At 42.0% G+C, this 22,513-nt stretch overlaps 1 protein-coding gene across 1 annotated transcript in view; it reads left to right on the forward strand.

The window, feature by feature from the left end:
* The first annotated feature begins 11,693 nt into the window (after positions 1 to 11,693).
* The window catches only part of LOC143277429 (uncharacterized), a 46,483-nt gene continuing 35,663 nt past the window's right edge, over positions 11,694 to 22,513 (forward strand). Inside the window, exon 1 of the mRNA XM_076582242.1 lies at positions 11,694 to 11,733. The gene's annotated coding sequence lies outside the window, so the exon portion shown is untranslated. The remainder of the gene's footprint in view (positions 11,734 to 22,513) is intronic.

Genomic DNA, 22,513 nt, shown 5'->3' on the forward strand with positions numbered 1-22,513 from the left:
CCCTGAGGCTGCAGAGAGAGCTGGAAGAGGACCAACAACAGCAGCAGGCCAGGGAACAGATGGCACAACTGGGGGACAAACTGTTGTTGTTAGAGGGAAAAGTCAGGTCCATGCAGGGGCTAGTGTCAGGTCTAGTTGGTCAGAGAGATGAGGTTTTAGTTAAGAACAGGGCTGTGGGCAAAAAGAAAAAGGAGAAAGTCAGGAAAGGAAAAATCCAGTCGTCAGTGGGGAATAGGATTTCCCCAAACCACAACAAGGGTAAGGATTTTCCCAAAGTAAAGAGCAAGGTTTCCCACAATGAAATACACAGACACTTCCACAATGGTCTCAAGGGGCGGGATCACAAACTGGAAGAAAGGATTTCAGATAAACTGATGAAGAGCCATTCAGTAGGTGACTGCAATGGTGATGATCCATGCCGGGATGAATGGGTGCTGCTGCCCATGCCACCTGATCCAGGGATTCCTGGTCAATGTTGGAAGAGGGAGAATGACGTAGACTGCCAAGCTGCAGTCAAGACTCCCAGACCATCACACAAATCAGTGTGCACTGGTTTGTGTGAGACTAGCACCAGGTTTCATCTGAAGCCTGAAATGCACATGACTTGTGGCTCAAAAGATGCTAGAATGTCGGCTCAAATGGATAGGAACTGACATGGGAGACTGACAGGGTCAATACTCCCAAAATGTAGTGCTATGTACAAGACTAATGCGAACCGCCTTTCAGTGAGTAGACTTGCTGCTGTAGCCTGCTAGTGGATCTGGTATTTTGCGTACAGGGTGGTGTTTTAGCTGGAAGTTCAATGCTGCTTTTCATGTTTTATGGTTATTCAGTCGGTTGAAGTTACAATTTCTATACTGGCCTTTCTTGTTTGAAGGTTTTTAGGTATTGCTTTTTTGTTGCTGACAATGTTCTGCATTTATTTGCAATATGTAAGGGTGACATACATCAGATAATGTATGATGACAGGGATTCCTGTAAGATCCTTATGTATTAATGTTTTGCTAATACTCTTTGTTGGAGAATTTGTCTCACCATTTGCATGAAGCAATTGATTGGTATGCGATCTGCAGCAATGAGGACATTGCTTTCAAAAACAAGGGGTGGATGTTATAGTGTGTCAGGCGCCTATGGTGGAAGCATGGGATTTTCTCAGACACACTGCTCACTGATGGACCCCTCCTTCCTACCTCCCTACTCTTCTCCTCCCCCCCCCCCCCCGCCCCCCCCCACATTCCATGGCATCTATCCCCACCAACATCCCTCCCCATATCCTCTCTCCCTCCCCCCCCCCACCCCCCCTTCCCTTGGCCAAGTGCAGAGGGAGCAAGTTATCAAGAAATACTAAGTAAAGATGGATCTCCTCTGACCATTCTCTTCCTATACACTCCCCTGCCCTTTTCCCTTCCACTTTAATCACCCTCAGCCCTGTCCTCCCCCCCACCCCCACCCCCAACCCCCCTCCTTACCCCCCATGTCGATCTCTGGCAGGATGGCATCTGCCTCAATGGTCACCACATGGTGTGGTGTGTTTATCATGAGCTGTTTAGAACAGAATCAGGGCTGGGCGATCTTTCCTCCTCCTTCCCTTCCTCTTTTCATCACCCACCCCCCCCCTCCTCCCCTTCTCCTTGACAATGCTGGGTTCTGTGAGGAAAGTGCTGATGTGCAAGTCTAGCACTGTCGGTCCCAGATTGGTCTGTTAACTTCAGCCAATTGGAAACGTTCTGGGTTGGAAGATAGTTTGCATACAGCGCCAGCTTGTGAAGAGGATAAAATGAATAGGCAAGTGGGATTTCTTTCTTTTCCTTGCTTGGAGCAGGCCAGGAGAGCCAGACGGTCAAGACAATACCAGGGGGCTGTGTTAAGTTAGAGAAATAAACACCTCAATTCATCTTTCTAAAAGACCCTGCTGTGGTACGAGGAGAGAGTGGATTGTGCACCTATCCTCTGCTGTTATCCTACCCTTCTACACCTACCCGTACAACCACTCAACCCCTACCCCCACCACTACTACCCCCCTTTTAACACACACACACACACACACACACACACACACACATATATATATATATATATATCTTTTTTTAAGTAGAAGGTCCAATATAGCCTTTTACTGCCTTCAGGTCAGTGAATTTATATCCACTGGGATATACGGCTAGGTCAAATCCTCTCCTTGAGTAAATAACTAGGGCAAGCAATGAGAAGGTGCCAAAAGACAGCATGCTAATGTTATACTGTTGCAACAGTTTGGGTTGCAGTTCTTAAAACATGGAGAAAACATTCAGTAAAATAACTATTAGTAGGTCTATACTACAAAATCTAAGTAGATGTAAGCAAAGTAACTGTTACAATTCAGTCTATATATATATATATATTTTTTTTTTTTAAGTAGAAGGTCCAATATAGCCTTTTACTGCCTTCAGGTCAGTGAATTTATATCCACTGGGATATACGGCTAGGTCAAATCCTCCTTCCACTCTTCTAACCTTCCCAAACATAAGTCAGATACCCATTCACACCTGGGTGGAGTGAGAAAATCAGAGTAAAGTGCCTTTTCCAAGGGCACAACACCATGTTGAAATGGAGCCTCGTACCTGATCACTGGTGAAAACTTTATCAAAAGTCCAACACCAAACCTAGTCTGACATGGTGCCTCCTGATATTTATGTATCATATTAGTGAAAAGAGAGGCATGGCCTTCAAGACTCACTTGTTAAAAAAAAAAAAAAAAAAAAAAAAAATCCAAGCTTTTTATGTATTGAGTATAATTTTAAAATGTAATGTTTAAGATGAGAAAGATCAGTTTAAAGCAAATTAAGTCCCCTAGCATTAATTACAAAGTAATTTCCCTTTTTTACTATCTGCACCAAAACGTTTGCAAAATAAATAAAACTTCCATGCTGAGCAAAAGAAGTTCCTGTTTGAACAAAAAATGATAATAATGACTGCTCTTGTTGTTGGGTCAGAATATCAGATCAAAGTGCCAAGTTTAGAGAATACAAAAAATATAAATATAACAGTAAATGCAGTTTGCATATAATTAGGCTTCATTATTTATTTTTTTGTGCCCATCCCAGAGGGGCAATATTGTTTTAAATAAGATGACAGAAAGAACTGAATGTTTCCTATTTTTATGCCTAATTTGGTGTCAACTGACAAAGTATTTGCAGAGAAAATGGCAATGTTAAAGTTTACCACACACACACACACACCGCGAACACACACACACACTCTCTCTCTCTCTCTCTCTCTCTCTCTCTCTGTCACTCACTCTCTCACTCTCTTTCTCGCTCGCTTTCTCTCTGGGGAAAAAAAAAGAAATGATCGAAGAAGAAGAAAAACACAGCATGCAGTGCCAGCCCTGTTCATTCTATTCTTCGGAAAATGAAGACACCACTGACTTCTACTGCTAGCACTGTTGTTGTTGCTGTTGCTGCTGCTGCTGCTGCTGCTACTACTACTGATATCAACATATAAAAAGAATGACTACAACAAATGAAAAAAATACTCACCGTGCCAAAATCACGTACCATATTGCGTCGTGCTACCAAGCTAGAATGCCAGACAGCAAACACTGTCTCAGGCCAACACATGAGGAAAAAACAAAACAAAACAAACAAAAAACAACCCAAAACGAAAAAAAACAGAAAAAAAACACGAAAAAACAATTAAAAAAAACCAAAACAATAAAAAACACACACACACGCACGCATGCACTCACGCTATTTTGTAAACAGAGCCATGTGCGCCGTATGCTATTTATAGCTGATACATGCGAAACAATCACGTGATAAATGGGAACACTTGCAGTTGGCGAATGATTGTTGAGTTCGTTTTACACACTTTACAGTGGGTGTCATGGTTCAAACGAAAGTTATTTTATTTTGCATACACTTCATGCCTGCTTTGCAAGAAACACGAAAAGTGCCGTAGCTCCAGGACGCGAAAATAAACCTGTGGTCACATAATTATTTGATGATGATGTTTGTCACAGACGAGAACATTCATGAGCTCTCATCCATTGTTCTAAAAAATAGGTGGAAAGCACATCCCACTGATCTAAAGATATTTAGATCAATGGCCCCCATCGGCCATGCCCCCATCCCCGTGCAGACCCTGTTGTCTGTTTGGCCTTTTCACACCAGTGCCAATTTGTTTGGTTTTGTGTGTGTGTGTGTGTGTGTGTGTGTGTGTGTGTGTGTGTGCAATTAATAATCCGTCCCCATTTCCATTTTATTCGGACTTAAACGGCACGAATTTCATTTGCTGAATCTCAATACAAGATAAAAGGAGGTGTTTGTATTATACTCCATGTTTGGCGATACATATACTTACCATGTCAAACTGATGCAATCTAGGCCTATCGGTTTGCTCTGTTTGGCCAAACTTCGCGCAGCTAACAGTGAAAAGACGACCCGTCTTGCAGGATCCGCTCTTAGCCAATCAAACGCCTCAGATTAATTGCATTTTGGGCGTTAACCTGTCTCCAAAGACAAGCAATGCCCATCGCACACAGAGCGTCGAAGCAGCAAGTTTCACGCGACAAACAGTAAAAACGTGCGGCGCCCCGTGTGCGAGGTATTCAGGCAGCAGGAGTCGCGCTGCCAAGCAGCAAGATCGCCGTTGCCGCGCGTCAAATCCTAAATCACCCTAAGCCCATCTCTTCCACTCTTCTCTAGTAGCAGAAGGCCTGGGTCATAATTGTTTTCCTCTACATTTGGGAGAAAGGCATATTGACGAGGACGGATGCGTCTCACAAAGCACAACGAACCGTCCATTAGGCACAGGGGTGTACCTTTCTGCCCACTCATACCAGCACGGCAGATGCCGCATTCAAGCACATCAGTTCGCCTCATCACCTTGCTTGAACACAGATCCAGCATCAACGTCTCAAACAATTGGCATTTGAAAGCACTTTCTGCACTTGGTCTTCCCTGCCCGATCCTTTCAACCTCTACACACAACCACTGCTGTGGTTATAGATGGGCATTCCTCCTCAAGCACTGTCTTTCCAATGAGACACTTCCAGGGGTTTTAGCCTGGGCAGGCTATCCCATCATGGAGCCCCAGTCTTCAGTCAAGGGCCTGTCAGAGGATGACTTTGTTGTTACTTCGGAAGCAAGCACCATGTCTTTCAGACACACGGTCGCACCACAAGACCCGGTCAACTCTTTCCGGCTTCCTTACATTGCAACAAAACCTGCATGGTGAACACCTTCGTCCCTGAAGCACACAGCAGCTGTTTTCTGATTTACCCATGCTGATTGGTGTCCTCCTAGGAACAATATATGATAATCAGTTGTGTGCGACAGTCACCATCAGAACAGCAGAGGAGGCAACTGCTGTCCAGACTATTTGGGCTGGAATTCGATGATACAATTTATAGTAGAGAGTGTTTTGCCCAAGTTGCATCCCTGGTCCCTCGATCAAGAGGGCCTTAGGACTCATCATTGGGACGGTTCCCAAAGGCTACTTAGGCCCAAGGCTACAGCACTAAGTCCCAGTGCAATTTGACTTCTAGTCTGAGAGACATAGTCATTCATGAAAGACTAAGCTGCAAATAATTTCCCTTTGCAATTAAGAAACCACTGATAATACAGCTCTCACCTTGCAGTTGGCCATACTAAAAAACGTATGTCAGATCAGTGCTTTGATGTCAATAGCCAGTACAACACATCTTGAGCAACTTACCTCCCTGCCCCGCCCCGCTCCATCCCAGACTCAGTGCGCACCACACACAGCCAGAGGCCGGTCATGGTTCCAGTCCCCTTTCTCACTAAAGAACTTTCAGCAAAAATTTTCCCCATGGAAACCCTCTTCCATTTGGGAATTCCACCACAGAATGAGACTCGGTGACCTGTGGGCACATGAAATGCACTTCCACAACCTGATCCAACCCAGCCATCGACTGCAGACAACTTTCTGCAGGTCGCTCCAACATGCCACACTCAGGTACAGAAGCCACCAAGCCTTCTGTATGCCCCTTCATGATGGTACCTACCAGGGCAATTACACAACCCTGTCCCAGAGACACCAGGGACATCAAGTCTTTTGTTGCCAAATGTCTGCCATTCTATGCATAGGCAACATACCAGTGCTGTCATTTTTTGGCAAGGACAAAAAAAAAAAAAAAAAAAAAAGGGGGGGGGGGGGGGGGGGGGGAAGTGCCCATCGCCTGTCAGCTCGCATGGAGGAGCTCTACAGATCTGGCTTTCATGCCTATGGCAAGCCCAACACGGCGACCTACCTCTGTCTCGTGCCACAGTTTCCTTCAAACACAAAATCACTTCCACTATCGACCCACATCCGTTGTGGAATCATCAGATCAAACAACATGCGCACCTCCTTGCATTGACGCTCAACCACGCTCAAATGAGACAACCTTATAAGGGTACGTGTTTCCTTCCCTTCCTTTGATTCGAAGGGCTCTCAGTAAAGTGTGGATTCAACCCACCGACCCGATTTTCCTTGCGCTACATTTATCAGCACAGCTGTGGTCCACAGACCTCCCCCACAATACAGCTGTGGACCTCTGTCTTCTTTGCCCGCACCAATATCCTTAGGCGACACAGTACACTCTACTTTCGTCGAATTCTACTTGAGGGACACCTGTCGCTTTAGGGTTGATGGCTCGTCGACTTCTACCAGAGAGACGCCGCACGCCTGCGGGATGATGGCGCAAGAGGTATGGCTTCTGTGGTAGTTGCACAACAGGCCATCACAGCACGCAGACAGTAGAACAGGCGAGCCCTCCACCTTGTCGCGCTATTCTGCACTAGTTGGGTCACAGTTAAGTGGTGGTGTGTCCATCGAGATCGATGATGACCATCATTGTCATCCAGCTGGGGGATGGGGGGAGGGTGGTGGTGGGGTGGGGGGGAGGATGCTCATGAATCTATCTGTGAATGCGCAGATGGCTGAATAGTCCAATCTGCGTACGAAATGTTCGCTGACAGTTGGGGCAGACAAAGTCAGGCATACCATTGTCAGGGAGCTTGTTTGCCCGTGACTTTCTGGCCTGCCTCTTCTGAACAGCTGCAGCAGTCCTGTTGGCCTCGCACAACGTGGCGCCTTTGTGCACAGCAGCGCGCCATTTGTCACGGTCTACTGCAGATTCCTCCCAGGAGTCAGGGTTGATATCAAACGCTTTCAGAGAGACTTTCAGAGTGTCTCTGAAGCGCTTCTTCTGACCTCCGTGTGATCTCTTCCCTTGTTGCAGCTCGCCATAGAAGAGCCTTTTGGGCAGCCGATGGTCTGGCATGCGCGCCACGTGTTCAGCCCAGCGAAGCTGGGACTGCATCAGGATGGTGAAGATGCTGGGAAGGGTGGCTTCTGCGAGCACCTCTGTGTCTGGGGTCCTGTCTTGCCACTTGATGTTCAGTAGCTTCCTGAGGCATGTTGTGTGGAAGTGGTTCAGCTTCTTGGCATGTCGTTGGTACACTGTCCAAGTTTCGTAGGCATACAGTAGTGTGGGGAGAACTACTGCTCTGTAGACCTTTAGCTTGGTCTCAAGACTAATGCCTCTTCTGTTCCAGACATTTGCATTGAGTCTACCAAAAGTTGTGCTTGCTCTTGCAATCCTGACGTTCACTTCATCGTCGATGGTCGCATTTCGTGACAGTGTGCTGCCAAGGTATGTGAACTGCTCCACCGCACTGAGTCTCTGACCGTTGACTGTGATGTTGGGCTCAACGTAGGGTTTCCCTGGGGCTGGCTGATGGAGAACTTCAGTTTTCCTCGTGCTGATGGTACGGCCGAAGTTCCTGCTGGCAGTGGCAAACTTGTCGACGCTGAGTTGCATGTCAGCTTCAGATCCAGCGTTGAGGGCACAATCATCAGCAAACAAAAAGTCTCTGATGATGTCTGTCATGACCTTCGTTTTTGCTTGAAGCCTCCTGAGGTTAAACAACTTGCCATCTGTTCGGTACTTTAGGCCGATTCCAACATCGCCATCTCTGAAGGCATCAGTAAGCATTGCAGAGAACATGAGGCTGAACAGTGTAGGAGCCAGGACGCAGCCTTGGTTGACACCATTTGTGACAGCAAAAGGAGCAGATGTTTCGCCATTGTCCTGGACTCGAGCCTGCATGCCTTCATGGAATTGGCTGACCAAGGAAATAAATTTCCGAGGGCATCCGTACTTGGCCATGATCTTCCACAGTCCCTCTCTACTCATGGTGTCGAAGGCCTTAGTGAGGTCGGCATAGGTGGAGAACAGATCACTTCTGTGGTAGTTGCACAACAGGCCATCACAGCACACAGACAGTAGAACAGGCGAGCCCTCCACCTTGTTGCGCTATTCTGCACTAGTTGGGTCACGGTTAAGTATGTGTAATTAAAAGGAAATTTTCTATCTAAAATTACTTTTAAATAACATACTTACCGTGACCCAAATTTAAGACCCTCCCGTCCTTCCCGCTTCCTGTTCTCCCTGCTCACTGTGCTGGTGATGGCATATTGCCATCAAAAGAGGGCGCTAGCCAGCGGGACAAAGGGGAGGTTACCTACTTCCGGGAGGTTATCGGCCGTAGTTTCGTTTTCTCCGCATAGGCAGATAGTAGTTTGCACAGGACAGGAATGTCAGACCCCTGCCGGAGTCTGCACTAGTTGGGTCACGGTAAGTATGTTATTTAAATGTAATTTTAGATAGAAAATTTCCTTTTCTCCTTCATGGTCTGAATGCAGTTGTAATTTCTTTTCTTCCTTTTCAAATCATAGTTTGGTAACTGAAAAATGTTGGAATCTGATTGCATCTGCAGTTATATCAGGCACAGTTTATTGATATGAAGCTGTGCCACTGATGTGGAGAAGATAAAGAACTGTCACAACTGCATGTACAGGATTCTCACACATCAACACTAATGTAAATGAAAGATGCAACAACCTGAAATTGTAAGGATGACTGGATTTCCAAATATCTTTTAGAGCAATACACACTTCTACTTTATTTTCACCCACACATTATGTTCAAGCACACACACACACACACACACACACACACACACACACACACACCACACCACACACAAAAATACTACTGAACACTCACACAAACACTACTGAACACACACACACACACACACACACACACACACACCACACCACACACAAAAATACTACAGAACACTCACAGTCACACAAACACTACTGAACACACACACACACACAAACCACACTACCCACTCACACAAACACTACTGCACACACACACACACACACACACACAAACAAACAAAAACACACACACACACACACACACACACACACACACACACACACACACACACAAACCACACTACCCACTCACACAAACACTACTGCACACACACACATGCACACACAAACAAAAAAAACCACACACACACACACACACACACACACACACCACACCACATCACACACAAAAGCACTACTGAACATTCACACAAACACTACTGAACATACACTACTGAACACACACTACTGAACACTCTCACACACACTACTGAAAACACACACACACACACACACACACACACACACACACACACACACACACAGATTCATTCCTTCATGTTCTCCTTCATCCACATGCTCACTGTATACAAATATCATGGGATTAATGCAGACTGCAGCTAAGTGTGACTATTTTCTCATCCAAATCACAAAATTTATATTAACAGTATGATTGGTGTTTGGAAAGCAACTGATTTCAGATAGCATTTTAACTTCCCTACCTATCATACTTATCTGTCTTATTTCAGCTTCAGCTGAAATAAACATTTCCCAGCAGTTTGTTCTTACAGTTTGCCAAATGACTTGTAATTATGTATATCAGTGTTTTAATAACACTGTTTGCTAACTTACACACCATTGTATAATATCAGTGTGTTTTGATGTTTTCAATTGTAACTTGTGTTACTTCCTATTGGAGAACTGTTGGTTCAACACAAATACATGCTTACATAATTGATTTATCCTTCATGGTCTGATTGCAATTGTAATTTCTTATCTTTCTTTTCATATAATTTTGTTTGGAACTGTAAAATGTTGGAATCTGATTGTATCTGCAGTTATAACAGGCACAGTTTATTTTATGAAGCTGTGCAACTGATATGGAGAAGAAAAGAATTGTCACAATTGCATGTACAGGATTCTCACACATCAACACTAATGTAAATGAAAGATGCAACAACCAGGTTTGGTTCCAATGTAAAATTCTTCTTAAATAAATTATTACATTTTCTTATATATAGTATATATACACTTTTTGTATCTGATTGTAAACATCAACACATAGAGGACACACACACACACACACACACACACATATATATATACATATATACTCACACATATTCTCTCTCACTCTCCAGTCAAAAGATCAGTCCACCAACTCTGTGTGTCTCTCTCTGTCTCTCTCTCTCTATATATATATATATATGTGTGTGTGTGTGTGTGTGTGTGTGTGTGTGTGTGTGTGTGTGTTTAAAACTAGATTTGTTTATATGTGATTCTGCACACTATGGCTGTGTCTGGTCACCAAGACAGAAAAATACTGTAGCCTAGTGTCTTTTGCATACCATGTAATGTTTTTGTTATTTCTAGTGTGATAGGAAAAGAATCTTAAAATAAATAAACGAGTTTAAAAAAGAAAGATGAAATAAATGAACAATCAGTCAAGAGTATAAATTGAATTATGATAAATTTATCCAGTTTATCTAATTGCATGAATGAATAGACAAGCAAAATGGCATGCTAAACAACACATATTTTATTTCATTACATTGTTTGAGACAGTTAACAGATGAGAGATCATTTGATTATGTAACAATTAATATAGTGACTGGTGAGTGACTGAATGATTGATCAAATGAAAGTGACGGAATAATAACTAATAAACAGATATACTGGACAGGGTGTGTGATGAATAAATTCAAGGAAACGTGGTGATGTGTTTGAAAAAAACGTCAAAAGAAAATAAAGAAACAAACAGTATAAAACAACAAAAACATGTTATATCTAAATGTTGCCCCATTTCAAATGTAAAAAAACAACAACAAAAAACCAACAAAAAAACAACAAGAAATAACAACAACATCATCAAAACAACAACAAAAAACGAAGTTTTTTGTTTTCTTTCTCGGAAAAAGTGGGGGGGGGGGGTATTTACATGGCAACAGTCAACCATAATTTCCTCTTCAGTATCGACAATAAATTATCGTCAGGGCGACACTGACAGCACGTGACTTTCCACATATGGAGCGTGATGCATGATGCTGGGGAGATTTGTTGCGCGTGTGAGAGCGACACGCCTCGCTGCAAGTTTCAGGCGTCGGCGTGACAATGTAGCGAGGCATCAAGAAATGATGCGCGGCTGTCGCTGACGCCCCGTGGGCGACGGGCCTTACACGACCAATCGACTTGCCGATGACTCTGTCGTGGAAAAGATGACCCCGGAAGACACAAGTGATTCCTCACAACACACGGAAGATATTTTCACAGAACACGTCAGTTGGTTTGTTTCATGCTCTTGAGTAAAAATATATAGAAATGCTAACAAGACAGTATGATAGATGCAGCTCGAGTGGTTGTTTTTCCTATGTTTGATCAAAAAAATATATCGTTTCGGGTGTGTTCTTGAAAGACTGCAATGCGATTGGTCACCAAGCAATATGATGTCATGAACAGAAGTTTCGGTTTCGGTTTCGATCAACACGGCTTCCATGTTTGGTTTGACAAGTTGAGGAGGTGAAATATTTAAGTGTCGAATAGACAGTATTCTTATTCAATTTCATTTTCAAAAAAGATTTGAAACACGTTCAAAGTTAATAATATCGCATTTTAGTAATTAGAATTTAGGATGCTAAAGTGTAGTAGTAGCATTTGACTGCCTATGCCTTCAATATGGGTCTCCTTTTATTTGTGGGATACATATATGTTCTTTTACACGTACTGTAAATCACTCGGCAAAGTCAATAAATTTTTCTTTTAAATTGATGTTCAAAACAATAAACCAATGGATGTAATTTATCTGGACTTACAGAAGGCGTTCGATAAAGTTCCACATAATAGGTTAATTGCTAAATTGCAAGGGTACGGTATTTGTGGTAAATTGTTGGAATGGATAAAAGATTTCTTTGATGAGAGAACACAGTACGTATCAGTAGGGACTGAGTCATCGTGTCCTGTTAAGGTGAGTAGTGGTGTTCCCCAAGGCAGTGTCTTGGGGCCCACACTCTTTGTATATTATATAAATGACATGCCTGACATACTAGACTGTTTTGTGAAAATCTTTGCAGACGATACAAAGGTCTATGAGGAAGTAGATTCTGATGTCGGTAGATTGAAATTACAAGTTAGTATTGATAATTTAGTACACTGGACTGATAGATGGCAAATTAAATTTAATAACAATAAATGTAAAGTTTTACACGTAGGCAGAAATAATCCACATTATAAGTATTATATGAATGGTACGGACTTGCAGGAGACTTCATCGGAGAGAGATCTTGGAGTCATTGTTGACTCTGGTCTCTCTTTTGATGTTCATATTAATGAAACCATTAAAAAAGCCAATAGATTGACCGGAATGCTAGTTGGAAACATACAGTGTAAAAGTAAAGACATAATGGTGCCATTATTTAAGTCATTAGTCAGGCCAGTCTTAGAATATGGGAATGTTGTTTGGAATACGGGTTTAGTGAAACATACAGACAGTATTGAAAATGTTCAACGAAGATTCACGAAAAGAATCATTGGCTTTGCTGATATGGACTATGAAAGTAGGTTGCAAGCACTTAAGTTACCTAGTTTAGAATATAGAAGACTGCGTGGTGATTTAATAGAGATGTATAAAATGACACATGGATTATATGACAGCAGAACCATAAACTCTTTGTTTACATTGAATGAGAACAGTACCACGAGGCCATTCATACAAACTATTAAAAGTTTCAGTTAAAACTTCCAGATTTGCACATTTCTTTACTAACAGAGTAACAAATGTTTGGAACAATTTGTCACAAGATGTTGTTTCCGCAGGAACAGTGAATACATTTAAAAATTATCTTGATATTCATTTGAAAAATTTAAATTACAAAACTCATTTACATATTTATTGATTTTTCAAGCATTGCGCACTCACTGTTGAAAAATGCATCAGACATATGTGGGGACTCTCTTTTTCTTCCCCACATCAAGTGGGCAAAAGGCCTCGTCAGGCCTGCACGCCTTGATATGATATGATATGATATGATATGTCAAGGAGATTTTTTAACACATTAGTATTTTGTGCAAGTTTAGTTTCGATAGGTAGTGCATTCCATATAATGTGCAATTCTATTAGCTAATGAATTTTTCCTTAGGTTAGTATTACACTAGTGCTCTTTACAAATTTTCATCATTGAATTTCTTGTACTCTCATAATCTGACATTCTAAAAATATTATTCACATTGACTTCATTATAGCAATTTAACATTTTGTATGTTTCTGTTAAATCCCCTCTTAGCCTTCTACCCTTTAATGAATACAGATTTAAGTGTATAAGTCTCTGTTCGTAGATTTGCATTCTTTTAATAACTTATGTAGCCGGGTTGGCTACAGTCTTCGTTGGGCCAGCTTAGCAGACGACTTTTGTGATTCGCCGAAGGTTACTAAGGAAGTTCTAAATCGGTCACAAGTTATCTCCCTTTACAGGGAACCGAATGATGATTTTCATCAATTTGTTAAATTATAAACACTTCCTTATAGATGAGAGTATAGTTTTATGTTATGGGACTTCAGAAAGATCATACTTCTCAACTATAATGATATCATTTGGCCAGAAAGCCTATAACTCTTTTAAACTAATATTTATGTGAATGAGTTTTTGCGCGATCTTCGAAATCCACTCAGTTGAAGCATACAAAATACCTTCGTTTTCTATAAATCGATATAGTTGCCGTGGAATTTAGATTGTGCATTAAAATGTAAATGATTAAGCTTCTTCTCGTGTACTGCTTTCCGTGTACACCTAAGTTATAGGCATGCGATGGTACGAAATGTCTGACGGCATTTCGGCGCCATAAAACTATCTCTTCTTCCAGCCATTGGAATTCGTCAGTGCCGATTTGAGCAAAATACGTTTTACAATACCTAGACATTTTTATAGCGTGTCTTGCAGATGTTTGCATTTCTGTTATCAATCTGATTCGTATCATACATGTATAGCAGTGTTGTAATTGGTTTAAACGAAGTATTTCATTGTCGATCACAAGTGCCAAAAGCACCGCCAAGCGGTGCCGACACGGGAGCTGTCCGTTGAGTTTTCTCTTGAATTTTTACATAAAAAAACCTTTACCCTAGAAGCAGATTCTATAGATGATTTTTATATAGTTGGAAATTCAGGATTTTCAGTCACTTAATTGTTGCAATAATATTACATATCGCGACATATTAATTGTTGTAATGTACAAAAATGATACATGAACTCGTTAAAAGCTCGTTCATTCAGTGACTCTTTTTGTTTACAGTTTTTAACTACATTATTTTTGTAGAAAATGGTTTAGCTTAAGAAAATGCTCGTCTCTTGTAGTTTTGTGTGATATATAATATGTCTATGTTAGTTTCCCGAGCCGAAAGTCAGAAGCCGCTAAATTTGGTCAAACAAACACAAGCTTGGCCCCTCAAGGCTCGCGGAGGGCCGGTTTCGTGAGTCGCTTCGCGGCGCTGGCTTTGCGGTTCGGCGGAACAGAATATAAGGAGTGAGCGAGTGCCAGACAAACAGAGAACTCTCCTGGTCTGGAAGAATGAAAGAAGAAAAGAAGAAAAACCGGCGCATCGCCTTCCCGAGTCTACCTTGCCTGGCTGCAGCTCTCTTCTGCAAACACACCTTCTACCTGTCTTCACCTTCTCTAACACCACCTTACCACCCCGTCACACTTAGTTACTCATCTTTGTACCCTTTCTGTAGCTATAGATTGTCTCTTGAAGTATGGGTGCCACACAATATCACCACATTCCACTTGTGATCTAACCAGTGCTTCATACAGTTTAAGAAATATATCTTTATCAAAATAGGTAAATGTTCTCTTAAATATTCCTATCATCTGGTTGGCTTTATTTATTATATACTGTATATGTATGTCAAATGATAGTTTATTATAAAAAAAAAATATGCCAAGGTCTTTCTCACTTTGACATTTTTCAATGTCCTGTGTGGTGTCTTCTATTATCATATGGGTTTTTTTTCTGGATTTTTTCTTCCCATGGGACGGAATGTTAATGTCACCACTTAAGCATCCAAAATTCCTGATTCTAAAGTGCAATTATACCGTAAATCTGCAACTTTTGTGTTCTTTTTGTGAAAGGCAGTACTGGAAGCACAATATTTGTCCCCGCAGACGAAATTTGTATTGCGGAAAATGCCAGCCTCAATTCATTTTGCCAAAATGGCAGACATTGAATTCTATGTTATAAGCTCAGAAAAATCCATTTGCGGTTTAGCTCGCAGATGAGTAGCTGTCTTGTTTTTTGTTTTTTTTAAAGACAGCCATTGCTGCAGAGAGTATCACAAATAAGCCCCAAAATTAAGAATGAATCTGAAACAATATTTTTCAGTCCCACCCTATTAAAAAAGAATAATTATATTTTTTAAATAGCAATATCACGCGTTCCTGCATTTATATGGCACAGTATTTGGATCAGTTCTATTTCAATAGCTGCCTGCAAGACCACCCAGACACTGGACTGTCTGATATTAGTACTGGGCTGTAGGATCAGTAGGAAAGAATCAGTCAAGTTAAAAGGTGAACTTGTTTGTGGCAGTCTCCTTTTTGTTGTCAGAACTTCAAATATGAATTATTGTATTATATGAAGTATATCCCAGAATGGATGGGATTGTGAAGGGGTGGAAAGGATTGCTTCTGTGGCTGGTGCTGTACTCACTTTTTGGGTTGGACAATTTTTCTCAACTCCTGTAAATTTCGGAGTGTGCATTTTTCTTAATGGCAGTCTAGTTCTCCTCTCCATTCGCTTGGTTTTATGTTGTATAGTTGTACTTCAGCAATTTTTTAATCTTCATTATACTTTTTTCATTTAACAAATGATTTATATGTTGTGGACCTGATCAGTACAGTTGTTAATTTCAGGCACCCAGTAATCCAGAAACCATGAACACCTTTTATATTTGTCCTTTCATTAATTTGTATGCTGAATTCAGTGCTAATTATACATGACTTAGAAGGCTTTGCCTCTCTTGTTTTTTCCCCTGTAATTTAATTGTTGGTTTTTGCAAATAATAGATGTGGAGGTCATCCATCTCATGGTACAACTTTCGTGATGTTTGTTATTGCACAGCCTGAGAATTGTTGTTTACATTTTATTATATGTAACAAAGCATTTAAAGCACAACTGAACTGAATGCCACTTGACTATGTTCCAGTTTTGTTGTGTCTTTGTTTTCCGATTGAGTCTGTTGTTTAAAATGAGGCAGGGGCCATTAAAAAAAAAAGTCTTTCCCCTTCCCAGCTTCCCAATCTGCTGCCTAAATGAGCTTTTAGTGAAAATTTGTTGCTGAGATGAATGTTGAGAGGAGAATGTCTCTTACGGTCTCCAGCATCTTTAAAGTGGTGTTATTTATTCATCATTTCATATGAAAAAACAACAAAACAACTATATCCAGAAATGCCAACTGTTATGATTTGCCTGTATTTTGTTATGCTCAATTACAGTTTGTTCCAGCATTACGCCAACATAAAAATTGTTCTGACAAGTTCATTTTCAACTTATAGCATGGTCATTTGCTTTCCTGTGGTAACATTATCCAGACACTGTAGACCTATCGATCATAAGACCAGGATAGTCACTACTAATCTTAGTCTCACATCACTGATGATGCTCAGCTAATCACGTGCATGTTTACATTAAAACAGCATTGAGTGAACCAATCATCTTAATTGTTTACCTGAACAAGAGAGAACATGGCTGAATCAAGTTGCGCCTCGGTCAAACTGTGTCTAAACCCAGTGGATTAAACTAAAATGTATGTTTGCTGATGTAGCTTAGAGTCAAAGTGTTCATACCAAATTCAAAATTTTCCTACTAAATTTCCTGATTGTTCCTACAAACACTACACAGTGATTGGCATCTCTTTATATCTGGCCATTCTGGGTCAAAGTTTGAATTAGAAATTATAAGCTTTACTTTACTCAGCAGTGCATCTGGGCATCATAAACTGATTAAGCCCCATGTTTGATTTTTTACAATCTATCTATCTATCTGTCTGTCTGTATCTATCTATTATATTGATACATTTTCTGCTTGTGTGTGTGTGTGTGTGTGTGTGTGTGTGTGTGTAACAGTGAGGGTAGGTTATACCTGATGGAATTTGATGGCTATTTTTGTTACTTTTTCTTCTTTTCTCTTTTGATTCCAGCCATCATTATGAGCATTCATAATGGAAGATCGCATTTGGAACCAAAATACAGCAGATTTCAGTGGCACACAGCGTTTTGAATTGGGTGCATTCAATAAAACACATGCAGAAGATTTTCAATCACCAAAGGATAACTCTTCATCTGAGAGTGGAAATGAGGGCACAGATTTCCAGAGTCTTTCAGTCAAACCAGACCTGCGTGAAGAGGGTCACCACACTGCAAATATAGATTCCACTGGCAAGTTTCAGTTTGTAACTGTATTAAATATTGTTGAGCATGAATCTGGAGACTATGTTATTGTTGACAGTGAGATCCAGTCAAATGAGACACATGTGAGACAAGTATCTGGTCAAGGAGCAGACATTTTGGAAGCCTGGACATTAGATCTTGAACAAGAAACAGAGAATGATGCAGGTGAAACTAGCACAGGTGATTTTAATGCAGAATGCCCTCAAATAAGCAAGGAAATAATGGGATGTGCCAACTGTCTTATCTGTATCTTGTGTGTATGTATGCGTGGATGGTTGGTGTTGTTATCATGTGCTACCATTCAAATTGCACAGACACTTGGTAATAGTTACACCGGTTTAATCCACCATCTTGATCCAGATATGTCGTCACGCTTCCTGTGACCTTTGACTCTTTATAGTAATTATTTCCCTTGTATTACTATCTAGGTACAGACACGACATCCCTCCCTTACTTTAATTTAAAATCAGTTTAAAATTACCCAACAGATCTCAAACAGAATTAGTAATTGTTTTAGGTATGAAATACTATCTTCCTATGTAAAAATACTCAACTTAATCAATTGGAAACTCTTTACATTGTGATTCACTCTCATAATGTCTGAATTTGTTTTGTGTTTCAAAAACATAAACATTAAAGAAATTAATTACAAACAAATTTATGTTCACCCATATTCATTCAAAACTTTTGACAAACTAAATACAACAATTAAGAAATGAAAGCATTGTCTCTTGAGTTTTCAATCTTAAACTCTTTCTAAATACAACAATTAAAAAATGAAAGCATTGTCTCTTGAGTTTCAATCTTAAACTCTTTCAATGTCTGTTTTTCTTACGCAATCTCACATTCGTTCAAAGTTTGTCCTTCTCTCTCCTTCTTTCTCTCCCTTTTCTTAAAATAAATCAATGTCCAACATTCAGTGGGAGTATTATCACTGTAGTAAATGAAATTAAAATAAAGCACATTGAATGAACTATCTGTTCTACTAATCCAAATACACACGCATTCATTCCCAGTCTCTCTCACTCTCAGCTTGTCACATAATCCTCAAGCTTTCTGGGTCTTGTCTTTGTGTGCTCCGATTTTCGGACTGGGGTTGCAGTACAGGTTTTGGGGGGTGATGGGGTAGGGTGTCTGGAATTGAGTGGGGCCTCTGCTAGGGGTTGGGGATGGGGTGGGTTTTCACTGTCAGCTGTTGGAAGGTCGGTGAACTGGGTTGCCTCCCGTGGACTGCTGGGCTCATCACTACTTGGGCTGTGAAACTTCTTTACATGGGATGAGTTGCGGGAGATTTTCACACCGCTTGGAGACTGGACTGTCACTTTGCTGCCTGATTTCTCGATGACTTCATATGGTTCTGGCAGGAAGGTTGTGTCCAGCTTCCCTTGTTTCTGGTCTTTTTTCAGCAGGACGGTGTCTCCGGGCATGATGTTGCACTCAGTCGCTCCTCGTTTCTGGTCAGCATTCAACTTTGAAAGTCCTTTCCTTTCAGCGTCACGGTCTTGGACTTCTTGGTCAATGTAGTCGCTGGGCAACTGGGGAATCTTTGTTCGGATTTTGCGTCCAAACAGTAATTCTCCTGGGCTCTTTCCAGTTGAAGGATGTGGAGATGCTCTGTATACTTGCAAGTATTTCAGAATTTCATCCTTCCAGTCTTTTCCCTCTGCTTGTGCGATCTTCATTCTCTTCAGAAGCGATTCATTTTGGCGTTCCAACTTCACCGTTTGCTTGCGGCCATCTTGGTGTAACTCTGATGTGTTTGGCTCCAATGTCTTTCATGTAGTCTGCGAAGACTTCAGATTTGAACTGCAGCCCATTGTCAGAGTGTATTGTGAGCGGCATTCCATGTCTGGCGAATATTGTCTTTAACACTGCCACAGTCTTTTCAGCTGTTATAGATTTCATGATGGCAATCTCGTAGTACCGGCTGTAGTAATCAATGACTACAAGTACTGAGTGTCCTGATGGCAGCGGTCCTAGGAAGTCCATGGCTAGGTCTTCCCATGGTGCGTTTGGTAGTTTGGTGCTCTTCACTGGTTCAGGCGGGTTAGCTCGGCTTACCAGTTGGCAGCCATGGCAGGTCTTGCAGTATTTCTCGGCTTGTTTCTCCATGCCGGGCCACCAAACTTTGGTTCTTAGGTTCTGTTTTGTTCCAACTATACCCATATGTCCTTCATGGGCTAGTGTCAGAATGCGAGGTCTCAATGTTTTGGGGATCACAATGCGGGAACCTCTCAGCACTATGTTGCCAACAGTACACAGTTCATGGCTCACAGCGGCATACAGCTTGTCACAATTGTGCCACTGTCCTGTCTCTATGCATTGTCTGACTGTCTCCAGCTCGTCGTCTTCAGCTGATGCTTTTTCAATTTTAGCCGTTGTCACAGCACATGGCGTTGCGTTGTTTGTGACGAATCTGACGTGTTCTTCAGCTTCTTCAGAAACGTTTGAGAATGGTGGAGGGGTCTGGGTAGGCAAGAGTCTGGACAATGGATCAGCAATGTTGGCTTTTCCTGGGATGTACACGACTTGGAATTGGCAGGCTTGGAGTCGAAGTACCCATCTCTCGATCCGAGCACTTGGTTTCGAGTGGGGGCCATAGATGGTCTGGAGAGGTTTGTGGTCTGTGAGAAGATCAAAGTTCAGTCCGTATATGTAGGGATGAAATTTCTCGCATCCCCAGACGATTGCAAGAGCCTCTTTTTCTGTCTGCGAATATCTCTTCTCTACAGCGGTCAGACTTCGACTTGCATAGCTGATGACTCTGGCTCCTTCTTTCTGTCTCTGGACTAGAACTGCACCTAATCCAACTGGCGAAGCATCACAGATGATTTGAGTTGGCGCCTTGGGATCATAGTAGCCTAATGTCTTTGCACTACCTAGGGCTTCTTTCAGTGACTTGAATGCTTCTTTCTGCTCTGGGCCAAAATGAAACTTTTCAGCTTTTCTGGTCAGCCTGCGTAGGGGCTCAGTCAATGTCGCGAAGTTTGGGATAAAACGTGCGCAGTAGTTTGCTAGCCCAAGGAAACTCCTCACTTCACTGATGTTCTGTGGCTCACGGGCGTTGATCACAGCTTCAACCTTATCCTTTGCAGGGTCAAGGCCTTTGGCAGTCAGCTTGTGTCCGAGGAACTCAATCTCGTCTTTTCTGAAATGGCACTTGTCCGGATTCAGTGTTAAACCTGCATCTTGGAGTCTGTGGAGTGTCTGCTGCAGTCGCTCATCATGCTGCTTTCTGTCTGGCGCATGTATGATGATGTCATCTGAGAGATTGGCCACACCAGGGATGCCTTGTAACACCTGTGCTATTTCATGTTGGTATATCTCACTTGCTGCATTGATGCCCATCACCAATCGCTTTTACCTGTAAAGTCCACAGTGTGTAACGAAGGTAGTGATGTCTCGTGAGTCTGGGTGTAGCTCCAGCTGGTGGTAGCCCATCTTCAGATCCAGTTTTGTGAAGACTCTACTTTCAGCCATGTCTTGCAGTAGCTCTTCAACTGTTGGTATTGGATGGCGTTCTCTCTGAACGGCCTCATTGACACGTCGCATGTCCACACACATACGGATGTCATTGTTGGCTTTCGGCACGATCACTACCGGGCTTACCCAGGGAGTAGGCTTCTCCACGGGCTCGATGATGTCACTGTTGAGAAGTTCTTTGATCTTGGCCTCTACCTTGGTTCTGAGTCCAAATGGTGTTCGTCGTACTGGTTGTGCGACTGGCTTTATCTTGGGGTCTACAGTGAGCTCGACTTGGCGTCCTTGCAGCTTTCCAAACCCTGTGAACAGTGGTTTGAACTTAGTCTTGATGTCTTCGTTCTCATCTGCTGACACGTTCTGAACATTCAGTCTGATATGAAGTACATTTAGCTCCATGCTAGTTTTTCTGCTAAGCAGCGGGTCTGCATCTTCTCTGATCACAATGAAGTCGGCTATAGCTTTATTTTCACCAGCACACACTTCTGCTTCAAAACAACATACTGTCTGTAGTGGTGTAGTTGATGTGTAGGGGTACAGCTTTTTGGTGCATTTCTTGATTTTGTGTTCTATGTTCTTTGACTTCAGTTTTGACCACAGTTTTTCACTGATGATGTTGATGTCGCATCCGGAATCAACAATACAGTCAACAGGCACACCTCCTACTTGGATAGTGAGTTTACGGTCTCTGACGGTAGTCTCCCTAGTCATGAATACATGGACCGTCTCTTCATCGCTTTCTGATTCTGAGTTTTCTGCGTCAAGCTGATTCACTCGATTTCTGTTTCCTCTACTTTGCTGTCTACCTTCCTCTTGGTTCTTATTTTTCCGTGGTCTAGCATCTCGATGATCTGTCCTTTCTCTCTTAGATCTAGAATGGCACATTTTTTGGAAGTGATTTGCTCCACCACATTTGCGACATATTTTGCCTCTGGCAGGGCAACTTGGGTTACTGCCATAGTGATCAGTATTACCACATCTATAGCACTCACCTTTGCTTGACTTGTTTTTGTGACTGTTCGTTTTACTGTTAGTGTGTATTCTGGCCACTGCTCCATTTCCACCCGAATGATCTTGTTTCATCTGTCTAGCTTGTTCATCTATGGCTTCATGTGTTGCTGCAATCTTGAGAGTCTTTGCTAAATCTAGTTCATCTCCCTGTTCTAGCAGTTTGCGTCGCAATCTGTCAGATTTCACTGTTTGCACAACTTGATCTTTGATCTGGTCTTCTATATTATCGAACTCACAACCATCTGCGTTCAGTCTCAGTCTACCCACGAATTGAGCAACAGTTTCCGTGTCATTCTGGGTTAGTTTTCTGAACTGGTGTCGCTGAAATGTCTTGTTTGGTTTCACTCTGAAGTGTGTTGTCAGCGCCGTCACT

This window comes from Babylonia areolata, chromosome 2 (assembly GCF_041734735.1).
Source record: "Babylonia areolata isolate BAREFJ2019XMU chromosome 2, ASM4173473v1, whole genome shotgun sequence".
NCBI classification, from domain to species: Eukaryota; Metazoa; Mollusca; class Gastropoda; order Neogastropoda; family Buccinidae; genus Babylonia; species Babylonia areolata.